Source organism: Ischnura elegans, chromosome 5 (genome assembly GCF_921293095.1).
Source record: "Ischnura elegans chromosome 5, ioIscEleg1.1, whole genome shotgun sequence".
Lineage (NCBI taxonomy): Eukaryota > Metazoa > Arthropoda > Insecta > Odonata > Coenagrionidae > Ischnura > Ischnura elegans.
The window spans coordinates 57,849,999-57,867,215 of record NC_060250.1 but is presented as its reverse complement, the minus strand read 5'-3'; the positions used below and the strand labels follow the sequence as shown (position 1 = coordinate 57,867,215).

Sequence of the window (17,217 nt, the reverse complement as noted above, 5' to 3'; positions counted from 1 at the left end):
TCATACCCCCAGTATTTGCAGATCCTTAACCTCCCTAGCCTCAATTCCTAGCTGCGCGCCTGCATGAGGGTATTCGAAACGAAACTGGGTTGCTTTTTGGTTTCCATTTAGTCGTCAGCATTGACCTTAACAGTAAATGGTTAACGCTGCTGATAAAAAATGCACTTTATTCGTTTGCGATGTTAATGTTGAATTTCATGTTATTATGCTACAAATTGCAACACCTTGAAATAGTGAGTCTCCCGACCTCCCAACAAAATGAACCCCAGGCCACCCACAATCTGGGCAATCCTGGCCCTGACACTTTCTAATACATTAAACAACTCTCAGAGCCGGCTGCGAAGATGCCGTCTTTAGGGCGTATATGGGGTCCGAAGGAGAAAAATTGGTGAGATTTTAGGCTTGCATCTCCATGGCGAGAAAAGCGTGTAAGAAGGTAATTAACCCAGCATAGGCCGATTTATAAGGGGGACATGCCCCCAGACGCTTAAAAAATAGATACCGTGGAATGGGGTGACTTTGTGACAAGTTTTGCACGTTTTCGCTCGTACTCTGATCAATTTTTAACATAAACTGAAACGGATGACGTCATATGATAGTTTCAACCTTCCTTTTAAAGATAATGTCCAAAAAAACCTGTATCTTTAATACGAACAACTATATATATATTAAGGGAAAACGTCCTCACAAAGTCACCCCACTCTACGGTAGGATTTTTAATACGGTTATAATTACGATTGTATTATTTTTGGATTACGGAGCTTCAATCATTAAATTCAATATTGATAACTTTTATATAAAACAAAGAGAATATTTTCTATAATAATTGTTATATTTAAATGTATATAAATTTTATTTTTAATCCCTTTATTTCATATTTTTATGCATAAATTTTGTTTTTAATCTCGAATAGGAGGAGACCTGTCAGACCCTCCTGCCTTCCCACAGAAAAAAATCCTGGATCCGCCCTTGTAACCCAGGTTGTTGCTCCGCTTCACTTTAGCTATTGTTACTAGTGGGAGACTACTCACCTGTACTCCCCCTACTCCACTATGCTGTGTTCACATGGGCTGTTGTGGTATCCAGAAGAGGGAGGCAAAGCATGAGGGGAAAATTACGAGAAGTCACCCGATTTCGACAATCAACAATTCCGTAAGCTGCTGAAGGCGAATCAAAAAGTTATCAAATTCTGATGACACCATTTACTAAAATACCTCTTGACATACCATACGACATTAATAGCCGCCTTCGAAAATGTCCATTGTTGAGAAAATTTGACGTACCAGAGGAAAAAATCTGCGAGATTTGAAGCTTACATATCCACGGCGAGAATAATATACAAGGAGGTATCCCAATAAGTTGCCCTACTTAACTTGAGCTATTTTTTTGGCGTACGACTACCCACCCTCCTTCACAATGCCTTGTGTGCAATTGTTCGGCGTGGTTCCCAGCGAAAAAAGGATAAGTGGAGGGAGTCATTAATACTAGCCAGCCGTTGAGGGGAGGGAGCAAGTCATTCAATGGGCAGTCAACAACTTCAAAATCAGCGAATGGCGAGGAAAAACGTAAACAAATTCTAATGACGCCATTTACTAAAACACCTCCTGACATACCATACGACACTAATAGCTGCCTTCGAAAATGTCCTTTTTTGAGAAAATTTGACGTACCAGAGGCAAAAATCTGCAAATTTGAGGCTTACATATCCACGGCGAGAATAACATATAAGGAGGTATCCCTGTAAGTTGCCCTACTTAACTTGAGCTGATTCTTTCGGCGACTACTCACACTCCTTCACAATGTTTTGTTTGCCTTTGTCCGGCGTGGTGCCCGCAGCGTAAAGAGGGGAGGGCAGGGCGTCTATTACGACTAGCCAGCCGCGGAAGGGGAGGGAGCAAGTCGTCAATGGGCAGTCAACAACTTCAAAATAAGCGAATGGCGAGGAAAAAAGGTGAACAATTTCTAATGACACCATTTACTAAAATACCTCCTGACATACCATACGACACTAATAGCCGCCTTCGAAAATGTCCTTTTTTGAGAAAATTTGACGTAACAGAGGAAAAAATCTGCAAATTTGAGGCTTACATATCCACGGCGAGAATAATATACAAGGAGGTATCCCAATAAGTTGCCCTACTTAACTTGAGCTATTTTTTTGGCGTACGACTACCCACCCTCCTTCACAATGCCTTGTGTGCAATTGTTCGGCGTGGTTCCCAGCGAAAAAAGGATAAGTGGAGGGGGTCATTAATACTAGCCAGCCGTTGAGGGGAGGGAGCAAGTCGTTCAATGGGCAGTCAACAACTTCAAAATCAGCGACTGGCGAGGAAAAACGTATACAAATTCTAATGACACCATTTACTAAAATACCTCCTGACATACCATACGACACTAATAGCCGCCTTCGAAAATGTCCTTTTTTGAGAAAATTTGACGTACCAGAGGCAAAAATCTGCAAATTTGAGGCTTACATATCCACGGCGAGAATAACATATAAGGAGGTATCCCTGTAAGTTGCCCTACTTAACTTGAGCTGATTCTTTCGGCGACTACTCACCCTCCTTCACTATGTTTTGTTTACCATTGTCCGGCGTGGTGCCCTGCAGCGTAAAGAGGGGGAGGGCAGGGGGTCTATTACGACTAGCCAATCGTTGAGGGGAGGGATGATAAGCCGGCTGTTCAATGAGTAGTCAACCAGCTCGAAAGCCGTAGGCGAGGAAAAATGTATACAAATTCGAATGCTACCATTTACCATCATAATTCCTTACATAACATGTGACATAAATAGCCGCCTTATGCGAGATTTAAGGCTTGTTACTCCTAGAGGAGAATAAAAAAACAAGGAGCATAACAGTTCAATGAACCCCTATTGCTTAGTAAGAAGTCGTCTTCTCCTATCGAACCGTATTGGCTGCTATGTGGAAATGCTAATGGTGTATTTGAAATCCATTATGTTCCCTATCCAAAAATACCGCCTATTAGCTATAGATAAATGTATGTGCAATGCTGTATGCAGTTTCATTTTTATTTATTTAGGAATAAAAAACGGACAACAGATTTTTTATATTTTGCCTAACAATGAATTTCTCCCTTAAAAAATGCTACAAATCTTTCCTGAATGAGTTAAATCCTAGTATCAACAACTCACATTAAATGCATGTAACGATTACATCAGAGCGTACCTTAGGCTCCCACCTTTACAAATTTAATCAACTTATTTAGATAGCCAAAGCTCTCTGTAATCCAAAATACTCCCTCATTCTTTTCAAATAAGGCAATGCTGAGTAAATTTTAATTTGCAATTAGCTAGAGATTATAAATTTGGGAAAATATTTAACAGAATAATAAGAAAACTTAAAATTTTCACATTGATGAATTTTTCTGAGTGTTCATTCTTAAATACATATATTTTTTAAAATAAGATTACAGTATTCATCGCGGAGAAATTTTTATGCCCGATACTTAAACTGCACAATAACTAATGAAATTAATAAGATTTTATAAAAGTGGAGTGCTGTGCTTGAAGTGCCCTCCACAAAGCACTCAAATGGGGATTGGACAGTCTGAAAAACCTCCACAGGTTAATTGAACCTAGGCACATGGGGAGGGAATCCTACATGCTAGCCAGCATACCAACCCAAACCCCTCCATAGACGACTACGAAGGAGTATTTACCACATCCAAGGATTTGAAACTGAATGTGGGGAAGAGGAAATGCCTAGACAATTTATCCAGAATCCAGGTGGGTAGAAGGATGCTACTTACCTAACAGATCATTACTGTTGCATTTACCCTGGTGGTCTGCAGGTAGGCATGAAAAGCTGAAATTCTGGTGATTCTTACCTCAAATATTACAATAGAAGATTCTCTCGTCAGCCTCCAAGTGTTGTCATCCATCAAGTATTTGAACAAGTCACAGTTAGCATAGCCAAGAGACAAATTGATCTGATTTTCACAGAAAAATTTGGTATAATTGAGGATGTTAACTGAAATTCATACTCCTGATTTTTCAAATTCATAAATTTTCAATATCAATCCCAACAACTGTAGATGTTTAGTGGTTAATGATCTCTCTGCTCTCATCGCTTCACAGCCTAAATTGTTTAAAACCAATTAACACATGCCCACAGTGGCAACAAAAACCAAGCTTCAACAGTTTGGTGCCTCCTCAAAATTTCCCCTTGAAAATTGCAAGCCATGTTGGATTTCAGGATCAAAGGCCTGCAACCAATAACAAAAGATGTGGAGTATAATTTCCAGCCTCAAGGAAAATAAATTTATGGACATTCTACCTGTGATTTGACTACTAATTAATTGCATTAACAACCTGCATACTGCAAAATCCCTCTACGAAGCAATTTCTGGATTATCACCTGCCTCAACTATTACTTACCAACCCTCCTCTCCTCACATTTATCTACAGTCTGATGTCACCACTCCATTGCGGGATATCCAGGGCACAATCATAACACCTTGGTATCTCATACCCAATAATTAAAACATTCCAAGCAGAAAATGAAATTTTACAGCCACACCATAAAAACTGGTGAATCAACTGCCTCAATAAAAGAAAAAGGGAGGAATCATGACAAAATACCATGAGAGAACCTTGATTTCGGGAACTATTGCCTTTGTAACCCCAGATGGAGGTGGATTCATGAACAACATCCAATAACCTACAAGTCTACAAATTTTGAATGGATACTGACGAGGATTTTGGACTCTCCCTTGTAAGTGAACGACACTATTTCCTACCTAAATGCATCAATTGATAACTAAACAACCACCCTCTTCAATCACTTAAATCTTATTATTTCCTTCTACATATTCCACAAAACTTAAGCTCACATATCAACACATGAGGAATACAACAGCACAGGCACCATCAGATTACGTGAACAAACAGTTCTGGTTTGTTCTGTTAACTTATTTCCAAATATGTGCTTTAAATAAATGAATAAGTGATGAATAGCATGTAGGCACCACATTTCTGTGAACTAGAAACCAAGGTAAATTGAGGTTTAGCACTTTCGGAGACACCATCTACATATTGCAAAAAAAATAAATCACCTCAATAGCCAAAAATAATTTATTATTTCTCAGACTATGTACATAAACAATTATTTTCAACTTGAATAATACACATTCCTATTAAGATAGTAATTTTCAGGAGAGAGAGCTCACTTCAGATTTTTATTCCAAAAGTCAATTCAATGGTAAAATTTCACTAACTAAGCAGAGAAAAGTATGATCAGAATGATTACCATCTTATACTCCTGAAGATCATACCATTTGGAATGTACTTTCCCAGCAACCTGAAAAATAAATGCATAAAAAAACTAATGATTCGATCACAGAAATGATCAAATAAGAGAATTCCTTGTCAGATGAGTCAAGTAAGAGCAGATTATACTTGAGTAACTATCAGTCTGAAATTCCCTTTTTGCCAGCCTACTTGACAAACAAGATTTAAAAAAAAAATGCAATAAGAGTCTGACATTGATAAAAAAGGAACTCCCACTTAGTTGATATCAGAAGAATAGAAACAATTTGACATTTTCTCTCCACCTTATTTCATATGGCTGATAAAATAAACAGTACCTAACAAAGGAAATATATTAAACCTCAAGAAATTATTTACATAACCTCAGTCAGTACGAATAGTTCTTATCACATTATCAAATAAGAAAAATACCATATTTGCACACATTTAAGATGAGGTTTAGTTCCCATCCAACTCTTGCAGTCTTACAATCAGATGAAAATTTTTAACCTTCAATTGCAGGTTGCTAAACCTAAATTATGGATACTGGAGTAAGCTGCCTGATAGCTTAGCAATGAAAATCCAGAATTAAAAATACAAGCATACCGAAAAATAATTTCAATTAATAAATAGGATGAAATAAAAGTTGATGACCCTGGACCGGGCGTGCTGGCGTATAAAATACGTTAATCTTCGAAAACCAAGGATTTCAACATCGTACGTACATTCCGGGCTGGAATAGTCTCGTGTATTCCTACAATGTACTTTGACTGTCTATATTGCGAGTTTTCAAAGATCGAGGTATTGTAGCTAATTTTTTTAGATCAGCAAGAGGAACCAGTCACACGTGGCGTATAAATTACGCTGCGCGACCGCCTGTGTACCCTAATATCTGTATCACCTATAAATCTACAAGATTTAACTAATTTCTACAAATAAAGATTACTTTTAACAAAAATCGAGTGCTATCATATAAGCACATAACAAGGGCAAAGAACCCCATTCGCCCGGTTGTGTAGAAATAACAGTCGCGCCCACTAGAGGGTTAAAAGCAACAATTACACCAAATGTGTCTTGTGCTCACCGCTTCCCAAAATCCACCGTAGCCCTTCCAATATAATAACAAGAGGCCCACCAACAAATGTCATTTCTTAGATAAAAAGCTACTGTTATAGCCCCCCGTTAATCTTTCGGTATGTTTTTGAGGAGAGTAGCAAGTGGAGCCTTCACTTCTCCGCATTGGAAATGACACTGTTTAAATACCTAAATGCCATTATGATGATAAAAAAATAGTCTCATGTCTATGCTTGTCGCAATTAAAATTAATGAAAAATTTGACGCCGTATGATCACAATTAAGACAAAGTATATAGCCACGAAGCCCCGAACCCTGGTCCTCTGGGTGGTAGCCTCAAATGCTACCACTACCCCACCTGACCCGTCAGCAGAGTGGAGCGATATTATGAAACTATACGCAGCTTGTGAAAAGTACAGCATGAAAGTTAATTAATTACAGCCAAACTAAGGCCCATTCAACGGAACCACTACTAGTTCAGGGATGTGTTCACCATTCCGAAGGCCATAAAAAATACGGCATTGAAAAAGGCGGAGCAAGGTTCGTGGTCTCCCCTTATTAGTAGTTTAACATATGAGAAAGGTAACACGGGATATTTCTTACACTCCCAATTAAACCCTACATAATATTTGCAAAGATGATGGAACACAGCAGCCAGACAGAGAACCCGAAAAGCATTTATTTCAAATATTCGCCAGTAGAAAATCATTTCCTACTTAATTTATGACCGTGACTAAATCATAATGAAAATAACTACAGGCGGTCCCCGACTTTCGTACACAATGCGTTCCCGAAAACTTGTACGAAAGTTGAATTGTACGAAAGTCGAACCATTGACTTCCATACTAATTAGGGGTTACGTTCCAAAAGAGCGGACTTTACGTACTAAAACCTTTTTTTTCACGGAATTCATTTCAATTGACTTAATTTTAATAATATATTAATAAAACTCCTCAAATCATATAATTTATTTCGAAAATACGCAGAAAATGCAAATATAAGTTTAAAAAACAAGAACTCCGTTGGCTATCGAGTGAAACTTCCTCTTGGCGTTTAAGTTGACATTCCACTTATTACGTCCACTATAAATAAAAGGACATATCAAGTAGCATAAAAAAATGTATTCGTTGAACCCACACTCTGGATAACTTTTAATTTTTACACCAAAATTCGATGTTTGGCAGGTGACATTCGTGATCGCGTATATTCCGCATGTTATTCAAAAAAGACAAACGGAATTCGGGTGATATGTCGTGCAATATCGTTGCTGAAGGTTTACATGAATTAAACAGCACTCAAACGAAAAAACACAATTAGAAAGAAGGTCTTACTAGTTTTATTGAAAGCTATTCGATGATGTCTAGTCAACTTCTTTTGAAAAATATCTTCAATGAAGGCTTTCCTCTTCTCTTGATAAAGGAGCCTATAGCAGGCAGTCTCTCTCCCAAATAAATCACCTAGATCAGAGTCAATTACCAACAATTCCCTTCATTATATACGTTCATATTGTTCGCATATACTGCCAATACTGCAATTTGAAACAATTGAATGTTGGGATGCGCAATAAACATAGCGGGAATTTTAAAAAAATTACAGACCAGCGTCCGAAAGTCCGAATTTAGCGTACGAAAGTCGAGTAAAAGGTGTCAATTTTGAATGTACGAAAGTGCGAATTGTACGAAAGTCGAGGACCGCCTGTATTTTAAAAGATCGTACATTCACCTGATGATACGGTAGTAACTATAAATATTAACCTATGAAGGGTATTTGGAAACAGGCTATGACCCTCTTTTTTTCTTTTACTGAGCAATAGAGGGCATCACAAATGGCAGTTGGGTGGGCTGCCGTTAAAATTTCGTTGGCGTTGGAAACAAATAACTACCTTGTGCGAAGATAATAGTTACTCTTCGTTACTAACCACAAAATTCTCAGATTAAATTCTTGTACAAAAATTTTCAAGATGTTATTTGAATGCGTTTTCTAAAATGGACGGGAATTTCTTTAGTGCTACGATCGTTGATATTCAACTTGAAAGACCGGGAAGTTTAAGGTCATATGACTTTTTAACGATTTTTCACAGCATAAAATCAATAAGAAAGAGCATTTTTAAGAAATACCAACTTAAATAGCCACCGATAACGTTAAACAAGGCCAATAAAGATAGAAAAAGGGTGGTCAGAACAAAAGCAAACATTATTTCGTGACTCAATAAAAATGTTTAAAGTTACGAAACTTGATATTACGAAGTGCCTATTTCCTGGTCCTGCTGACTTCGTATAATCGAGAGTTTACTGTAGTAAATATATTTCAATTTCTTTAATTTAGTGGAGTTCCAAAAAAGGGGGATTGTGTTCATCTTGCTAGATTCGTGCAAATACAGTAATAGCTCTAATAGCAGTCCCCAACAGCACAAGGGTACTATAAATGAATTAAGAGATTACTCCACTCTAAATATCTGGCTTACCATCACATCTATCATGATTATGGTCAAAAATAAGATTACTGTAATCCACATAATATTAACATTGACAACGGATATTTACCTCAGAGAATTATTTATGAAGCATTGCCAACATTTAAGACCTGACGGAAATGGATGTTTCAAGGCATGGAAAATTGGTCACCTCTTATTGGGACCTACTTATCAAAATTCTGAATGAAAAGTAATTCAATTAACTCATTGATTCAAGGTCACATTTTACCAGACACAATGATGAATATAAATATTAATTAATTTGAATGTCACTGATTCCTATCAAGAATAATTTCAACAACGTTAATCTGAAGCTTATTATAATATATCTTACCTTGTTCAGTTTCTTGAACAATGAATAGGCACTTCATTTGTAGGTATACAAACTGGTCAAAGTAAAATACCACTATTTCACATCCAGATTTATTTTCCGATAGCACTTCCTTACAGCACCTAAAAGTAAACAAAAGCCTACTGAGGATAACATACATTCCAAAAAAGGAGAATAAATTACTACCAACAGCATCAGAATAAAGAAAGCTTCATTTATCGGTCAGTCGGCAATTCCTATCAATAAGAGGCTCATCATTTAATAAGAGATTTATCACTCTTCCTAGTATCAGCATAATGGCCATATCTTACCATCTCAAATTATGGAAAGATTATTTTTCTCACAGGGTCGAACCAATAAGACATCAATGCCAATCATCAACTCCAATTAAGGACTCCTTGACAGCACCTTGAAGTAAACAATACCACACATTAATTTGCACTCATTCCATTCAGTAGCAAATACGATGAACTTGATGTTTTGTCAGAATAAAAAGAGCTTCATTTATCGATCAGACGGCAGTTCCTATCAAAAAAGGTTCATCATTTTCAAAACTATCCTAGATTGTAAAGAAAAACATTTACCTAATTAATTTCTCCAAAATGGCCAACATGAGGAGTTTGGTAGATCCACGTAAAGCAGGGTCAGCGCTCATTCAAACTCTACATTCCCATTGATATTCCTTCTTAACACCCTAAAAGAGCAGACAAAACCAATTTTAGACAATTCAGTAAGTTTTTAAAGAATATTTACAATCTCACTTTTAATCAGATAGAGATTGGCTTCATTTATCGATCAGCCGGCAATTCCTATCAAGAAAGGTTCATCATTTTGAAATTCATCCCTGGCTGTGGGTAAAAATTAAACTTTTACCAAACTTACTTCGCTAAACATCCAAAATGGGAAGTTCCACACAGCACTGCATCAGAATCTCATTCAAATTTCACACTTCCATTGATATTCCTTCTTAACACCCTAAAAGAGCAGACAAAACCAATTTTAGACAATTCCGTAAGGTTTTAAAGAATATTTACAATCTCACTTTTATTCAGATAGATATTGGCTTCATTTATCGATCAGTCGGCAATTCCTATCAAGAAAGGTTCATCATTTTGAAATGCACCCCTGGCGGTGGGTAAAAATACAACTTTTACCAAACTTACTTTGATAAAACATCCAAAATGGGGGGTTCCACACAGTACTGCATCAAAATATCATTCAAATTTCACATTTCATTTGATATTCTTCTCCATACCCTAAAAGAGCAGACAAAATCAATTTTAGACAACTCCATAAGATTTTAAAGAATATTTACAATCTCACTTTTATTCAGATAGAGATTGGCTTCATTTATCGATCAGTCGGCAATTCCTATCAAGAAAGGTTCATCATTTTGAAATCTATCCCTGGCTCTGGGTAAAAATAAAACTTTAACCAAACTTACTTCAATACCACATCCAAAATGGGGAGTTCCACAAAGTACTGCATCAAAATATCATTCAAATTTCACATTTCATTTGATATTCTTCTCCATACCCTAAAAGAGGAGTCAAACATCCAATGTGAGACATTTTTGCAAACTTTAAATGAACATGTACACTCTTAATTGTCATCAGAGAGTGGTTAGCTTCATTTATCGATCAGTCGGCAATTCCTATCCAACAGGTTCATCACTGTGCAAAACAAATTGTAACTCTAAATGTATCCTACCTTAATTAGTTTCTTGAACATATTTTACCAATTTAGAAGTGCACAACAAGGTACAGAAGTCATTCGAGCCCTTATTTCTAGCCATCTCCTATCTTACAACACCTGGAAGTATACAAGACGACACAATGTAATGCACACACACAGATAATAGTTAAGTATTTATACACCATTAAATTTCTATCTGAATTGGGAGAGCATTTATCAATCAGTCGGAAATTCCTATCAAAACCAGGTTCATAATTCCAGAAATTACTTTGTAACACAGATGCATTAATAAAACGGGGCTTCTTCCCTTTGTATGCATTAATAAAACGGGGCTTCTTCCCTTTCACAAAGATTTAATACGTGTTAAGAAGAGAGCTGAACATATAGATAACATTCCATAATAATAATGGGTGCTTTCCAATCGCATATCTGTGCTGAGGACCATGTTTCAGATTTGCCTTAAACTCTAAAATCCATCTTCTATCACAGCATCTCAAAGAGAAGAATGACTGAAATAAAGGTGGTCAAGAAAAGCATGTGAAGATGTAAGCTAAATAAGGTGAATTACTCATAAATCCATAAGTATTTCATCTACATGGGCAACTTCATCTTCAATTCTTAAGTTAAAAGAATTTTCTGCCATAAAAAATTAGTGTCTGATGGAGAAATATAAGTTAAGTTTGGTTCAATCTTCAGTTAGCCGCATTTACGGAGTATATGCATATTAAAATAGGCACAAAATGAAGTTAAATCCCGTCAAGTATGATAAAATTTGCTTATTTATAATAAAGAACTTCTAAATGAGCAGTTCCAGACGGTAAATTGCTCAGAAAGCCGAAAGATTAATGTAGGGACTTTTAAGTTACAATCACTTTTAAAATTTTTGTTAGTCAACGAGCGAAATTATCGGACTCAACTCGTTCATCGCGATGGATGTAAACGGTACGTGCAATAAAACGAGAAGGGCGCGAAATGAAAATTATGAAGATAAATAATTAGTTCCTCTTATGCACACATTTGCAAAAATTTCTAGTACCTACTTTCCAGTGATTAAAAATCCAGACAGGACATATCCTGCGGGGGTTTACAACAGGTGTTACCACAGTCATGCCACGGAGCGATCACAAGAAAAACGCTAGTCACTACCAACACTTAGGGATGGGCAAAAATAACCGGTTTTATTTATAACCGGTTTTTTCAAAAGGTTAACCGAGTAAAAACCGGTTGTTTTTCGACGCCGGTTAACCTGAGTACTCGGTTTTTTTTGGCATAACGGAAAAATAACCTAAGAAAAATAATTTGACCCCTGATTCCCGCACTCTCTCGCGAACCGTTGGAACTACCAGCACTTTTGCCGCTGCCACTGGATAAGGTTTTCCTGCGCCTCTACCGGCCACAGAGAACATTAAAACCGGTATTTTTTGATGCAAAAAAAACCTAGTGGCCGGTTAAAACCTAGGCCACGAGTACTCGTTGGCATAACCGATGGCAGGCGGGAGAGAAAAAACCGGATGAGGGAGTACTCGTTGGGGAAACCTATCGCTGTGGGAAGGTTTTTATCAATGGAAAAACCTAGTGGCCGGTTAAAACCTAGGCCACGAGTACTCGTTGGCATAACCGGTGGCAGGCGGGAGAGAAAAAACCGGATGAGGGAGTACTCGTTGGGGAAACCTATCGCTGTGGGAAGGTTTTCATCAATGGAAAAACCTAGTGGCCGGTTAAAACCTATGCGACGAGTACTCGTTGGCATAACCGATGGCAGGCGGTTATGGCAGGTCACAGGTATAGGTTTTTTCAGTGCATATCAACTAGTAAAAACTGTAACGAGTACTTGGTTATTCTACGGTTATTGCAAAATAACCCGAGGAAAATAACCAAGGCGTTGGAGTAGCTATTGCGGAAGTAAAATGGATATGAAGTACATGAAATATTATATTAGTTTGCGAAAGCATGCCTGCCATGTGACCAAATTCAATAATACAAATATGAATATTGAAAATTCAGGGGGGAGCCGGTACCCCCTTAGCTGTTTATACAATCAGGATCGAAAGGGTCGTAGTTCCCCAAAAAATTTCGGGGGGGGTTGTTATGGACCCCCTAGCTTTTAATAAACTTATTTATATTCAAGCACAGTGAAGGTTAGGGGGTTCTGTCCCCCCCGGGAGGACCGTAGTCTCGTTAGAAAATCTGGGGGGTTAGACCCCCTTAGATCTCTGTTATAATTTTAGTTATGTTAAAGAATGTCTGCGACATCGGAGTGGCTAGGGAGGCTCAGGGGACGCGGCCGCCTATGAAAATTCTGGGGGGGTATGGTGACCCCCCTAATTTTTTATGTAGATTTTGTTACTTTCAAGCACGGCTGTATCTGGAGGCGTCCTGGCCCCACAGAAGGGGTCGTATTCCCCCTTAAAATTTCGGGGGGGGGGGGGGTTATGGCCCCCCTGACTTTTTCGTTTTAGACTCCGCTACATTCAAGCACTGTCATATTTAGGAGGCCCGGCCCCCCCTGGAGTACCGTAGTACCGCTAGAAAATCTGGGGGGCGGGACCCCCTTAGCTCTCTGTTATAAATTTAGTTATGCTATATATCTATGCTATACATAAAGCATGTCTGCGACATCGGAGTAGCTAGGGAGTCTCAGGGGACCCGGCCGCCTATAAAAATTCTGGGGGGGGGGGTCCCGCCACCCATATTTTATAGCGGGATTACGGTCTTCCAGGGGGGGCCGGACCTCCTAAATATGACAGTGCTTGAATGTAACTGAGTCAAAAACGAAAAAGTTAGGGGGGCCATAACCCCCCCTCCCCCCGAAAATTTATGGGGGACTACGACCCCTTCTGTGGGGCCAGGACGCCCCCAGATACAGCCGTGCTTGAAAGTAACAAAATCTACATAAAAAACTAGGGGGGTCATCATACCCCCCCAGAATTTTTATAGGCGGCCGGGTCCGCTGAGACTCCCTAGCCACTCCAATGTCGCAGCCATTCTTTAACATAACTAAATTTATAACAGAGATCTAAGGGTGTCTAACCCCCCAGATTTTCTAACGAGACTACGGTCCACCCGGGGGGGACAGAACCCCCTAACCATGAGTGTGTTTGAATGTAACTAAGTTTATTAAAAGCTAGGGGGTCCATAACAACCCCCCCCCCCCCCGAAATTTTATGGGTAACTACGACCCTTTCGATCGTGATTGTATAAACAGCTAAGGGGGTACCGGCTCCCCCCCGAATTTTCAATATTCATATTTGTATTATTGAATTTGGTCACATGGCAGGCATGCTTTCACAAACATAATAATATAATTCATGTACATCATATCCATATCTACTCCAACGCCTTGGTTATTTTCCTCAGGTTATTTTGCAATAACCGGAGAATAACCAAGTACTCGTTACAGTTTTTACTAGTTGAGATGCATTGAAAAAACCTATACCTGTAACCTGCCATAACCGCCTGCCATCGGTTATGCCAACGAGTACTCGTCGCTTAGGTTTTAACCGGCCACTAGGTTTTTCCATTGATAAAAACCTTCCCACAGCGATAGGTTTCCCCAACGAGTACTCCCTCATCCGGTTTTTTCTCTCCCGCCTGCCATCGGTTATGCCAACGAGTACTCGTGGCCTAGGTTTTAACCGGCCACTAGGTTTTTCTATTGCATCAAAAAATACCGGTTTTAATGTTCTCTGTGGCCGGTAGAGGCGCAGGAAAACCTCATACAGTGGCAGCGGCAAAAGTGCTGGTAGTTCCAACGGTTCGCGAGAGAGTGCGGGAATCAAAAGAGTTTATTTTTCTCGGGCTATTTTTCGGTTATGGCAAAAATAATTTAATTCTCAGGTAAATGGCATCGAAAAACAACCGATTTTTAATTTGCTTATCTAATAAAAAAACAAGCAAGACTCTACGATGAACTATACCACGAAGAAGGAAGACGAAGTTCAAAAATGCGGTAGGCTTTTTTAAGACTAGAAGGTATGCAACACGCAATGCTTTAGGTTATATAACCTGAATATAACCGGTTTTTTTCGTCCGGTTATTATACTCAGGTATTCTTATCGCTCAAAATAACCGGTTAACCTAACACCGGTTTTTTTCTCATAACCGCCCATCCCTACCAACACTACGTCCACAAGACTTTTTGAAATTATGTTTGAGTTATGGGCAATATCAAAATATAATCTAGCTACACCAATTATGATCAACATGGGCACCCGGAAAATCTTCATAGCAGATTTGAGAAGTATAGAATGCGAAGCGGTCTATTTTTCATGTAAACCATCAACAGATGGAGTTTACACAGTGCAGAAACCGTAAAACCTATGATTCAATCACACCATAAGCAGATTACACAAAAAGTTTCTGATTCCATTGCACGTGCGTGCTCACCTTGTAACAACAGCATGCACTTCCGAATTACCTGATGAAATAGCTGATTACATGACCGTTGCTATTGCCCAAACGTACAGTTGGTGCATATGGGAGCTTAAAATGACTCCATCTCCCTCTGAATTGTTTCCAGTTCATGCTATCAAAAGCGTACAACAAATCTTCGATGACGAGACGATTCAGAGAGATAGACGAATTGATCCACCGCCAGCCCGACAGCTTCCGATCTAGCCGGCCGGAAATACGACAATTCGCCTTTCAATTGTTTGAAACGGGGGAGGGGTGCTGAGAGCGAATTTCAAATATGATATAGTTTGTGTACCACTTATTGTGAAATGGAAAATATTTGGATAAACTCTTCGTATTTACTTTTCCACGTCCATTATTTATTAAATGATGTGTATTTTTTATAGGATACCTTGGTATCCTTCCGAAGATGCTGGATAAATACAGGAGGCAGGCCTTAATGGTCGGTTGGCCTTCACTTCTGGATGGGTCATTCTTACATGGTTTCAAGGCCCTGAGTATTTAAAAATTGGCCATAACCATTAGCAAAAGAAGTTCTTCTTCAAGTTTCTTTTTTTCTGCTGGGATGCTTTGAGGTCTGAGATTGCCTTGGCGTGGTTTAGGAGGATTCCTTCTTCCATGGTATACTTGCTTCTTCTTCAAAATTATCCATGAAAAAATTGGCTATGGCCAGTGAAAGTGGTGATCCCATGCAGGGGTGCAGCTATGAATTAAGGCTGGGGGGTGGGGGTTTAGGTGCAACTAATTAAGAAGATTAACCTTTTCCCTACTATACACGTATACGTATATACCTGTGGACGTTTCCTGACCCGGGAGACGACGGCCGTATATTTACGTGTGAGATTTTCCTAGCCAGGAGAACGAAAACCGCATACATATATATGTTTTCTAGATATTCCCCTTTTAGGACAGTTGCGGGTTTACGTCGTCTTTGTCTCGGGACCCAACCCTGCAGGGTTTAGGATTTACCCTCCGAATCCGGAAGCAGGTACCCGGACCCCTCATCTTTTATAACCCCTCTTAGTGGTAAGGGACAGCGGTCATACAATTGTTTATCCAGTCAGGTTTCGAAATAAACATTTATTCATTTCTCAAGAAAAATAAACTAAGAATTGAATTATTTGTCTTTTGAGCAGCGTTTACAAAAGGAGGGAGCACAACTACTCTCGGAGTCCGAGATAATGCGAAGTCCCTGCGTGGAGGGGTCGAAAAAGGTTCAACGAGACCCTTCTTAATGCATGCCCTCCAAAAATGCTCCGTACCACGAGAAAGAAGAGTCTCCTGGGGCTCAGTACAGCAGTCATGCAAAGACGAAAACTCCGCCGTCTCGAAAGGGTTAATAAATTGAGGAATTTTAAGATAAACGGTTCAAAATGGTGAGTTTTACGGCTTTCTGAGGGATATTTTATTAATCCTTGCACCATTCTATTAGTAATATCAATCCAATTAAGTAAAATGGATTAAACTTAAAATTCTCTCTGAGCTCTGGGGGGGTTTTAACCCCCAAAACCCTGCCTCGCTGCACCACTGATCCCATGGCCACACTATCTTTGAGTTTGAAGAAAGGCCCATTGTACATGAAGTAGCAGAGGATGAACTTGTGGTAAAAAAAGTGTCTCGCTGAGTCTGGAAATCAGACTGAGTGAATCCTGAGATAAAAATGTTCCCCAGCATGTCTATGTGTTGGACAGGTGCCTTATGGTGAATAGCAAGGCCATGTTTGCCAGTGCGAACCATCTGACCCAGTTTAATACCTGAGAACAATGCATCCAAAACATTATTTTGCCGGATAAGCACATGTAAGAGGCTCACCTTTTTTCCCCAGAAATTGCAGCCGAAAATGGGGGTGCGTCTCTTACACAAACTTCTTATCTTCTCTGTCCCCTTCACCGGTCATAAGTCCAAGGAGAACTGAGTGGCTTATTGGTTTTCAGTGTGAGTCAGTCATCTGAAACCCTACGTTAA

At 39.0% G+C, this 17,217-nt stretch overlaps 1 long non-coding RNA gene across 2 annotated transcripts; it reads right to left on the bottom strand.

Moving 5' to 3' along the window:
* Window positions 1-5,074: 5,074 nt before the first annotated feature.
* Window positions 5,075-15,449, bottom strand: LOC124158933. Of its 2 annotated transcripts, none has more exons than XR_006864887.1 (9): window positions 15,226-15,449; window positions 10,855-10,956; window positions 10,589-10,681; window positions 10,308-10,400; window positions 10,027-10,119; window positions 9,729-9,838; window positions 9,456-9,552; window positions 9,148-9,266; window positions 5,075-5,318 (listed from the first exon to the last, which is right to left on the bottom strand). It is a non-coding gene; the product is annotated as an uncharacterized LOC124158933 (long non-coding RNA). The 2 variants fall into 2 exon arrangements; XR_006864888.1 differs by having other exon boundaries at window positions 15,257-15,449.
* Window positions 15,450-17,217: the final 1,768 nt, after the last annotated feature.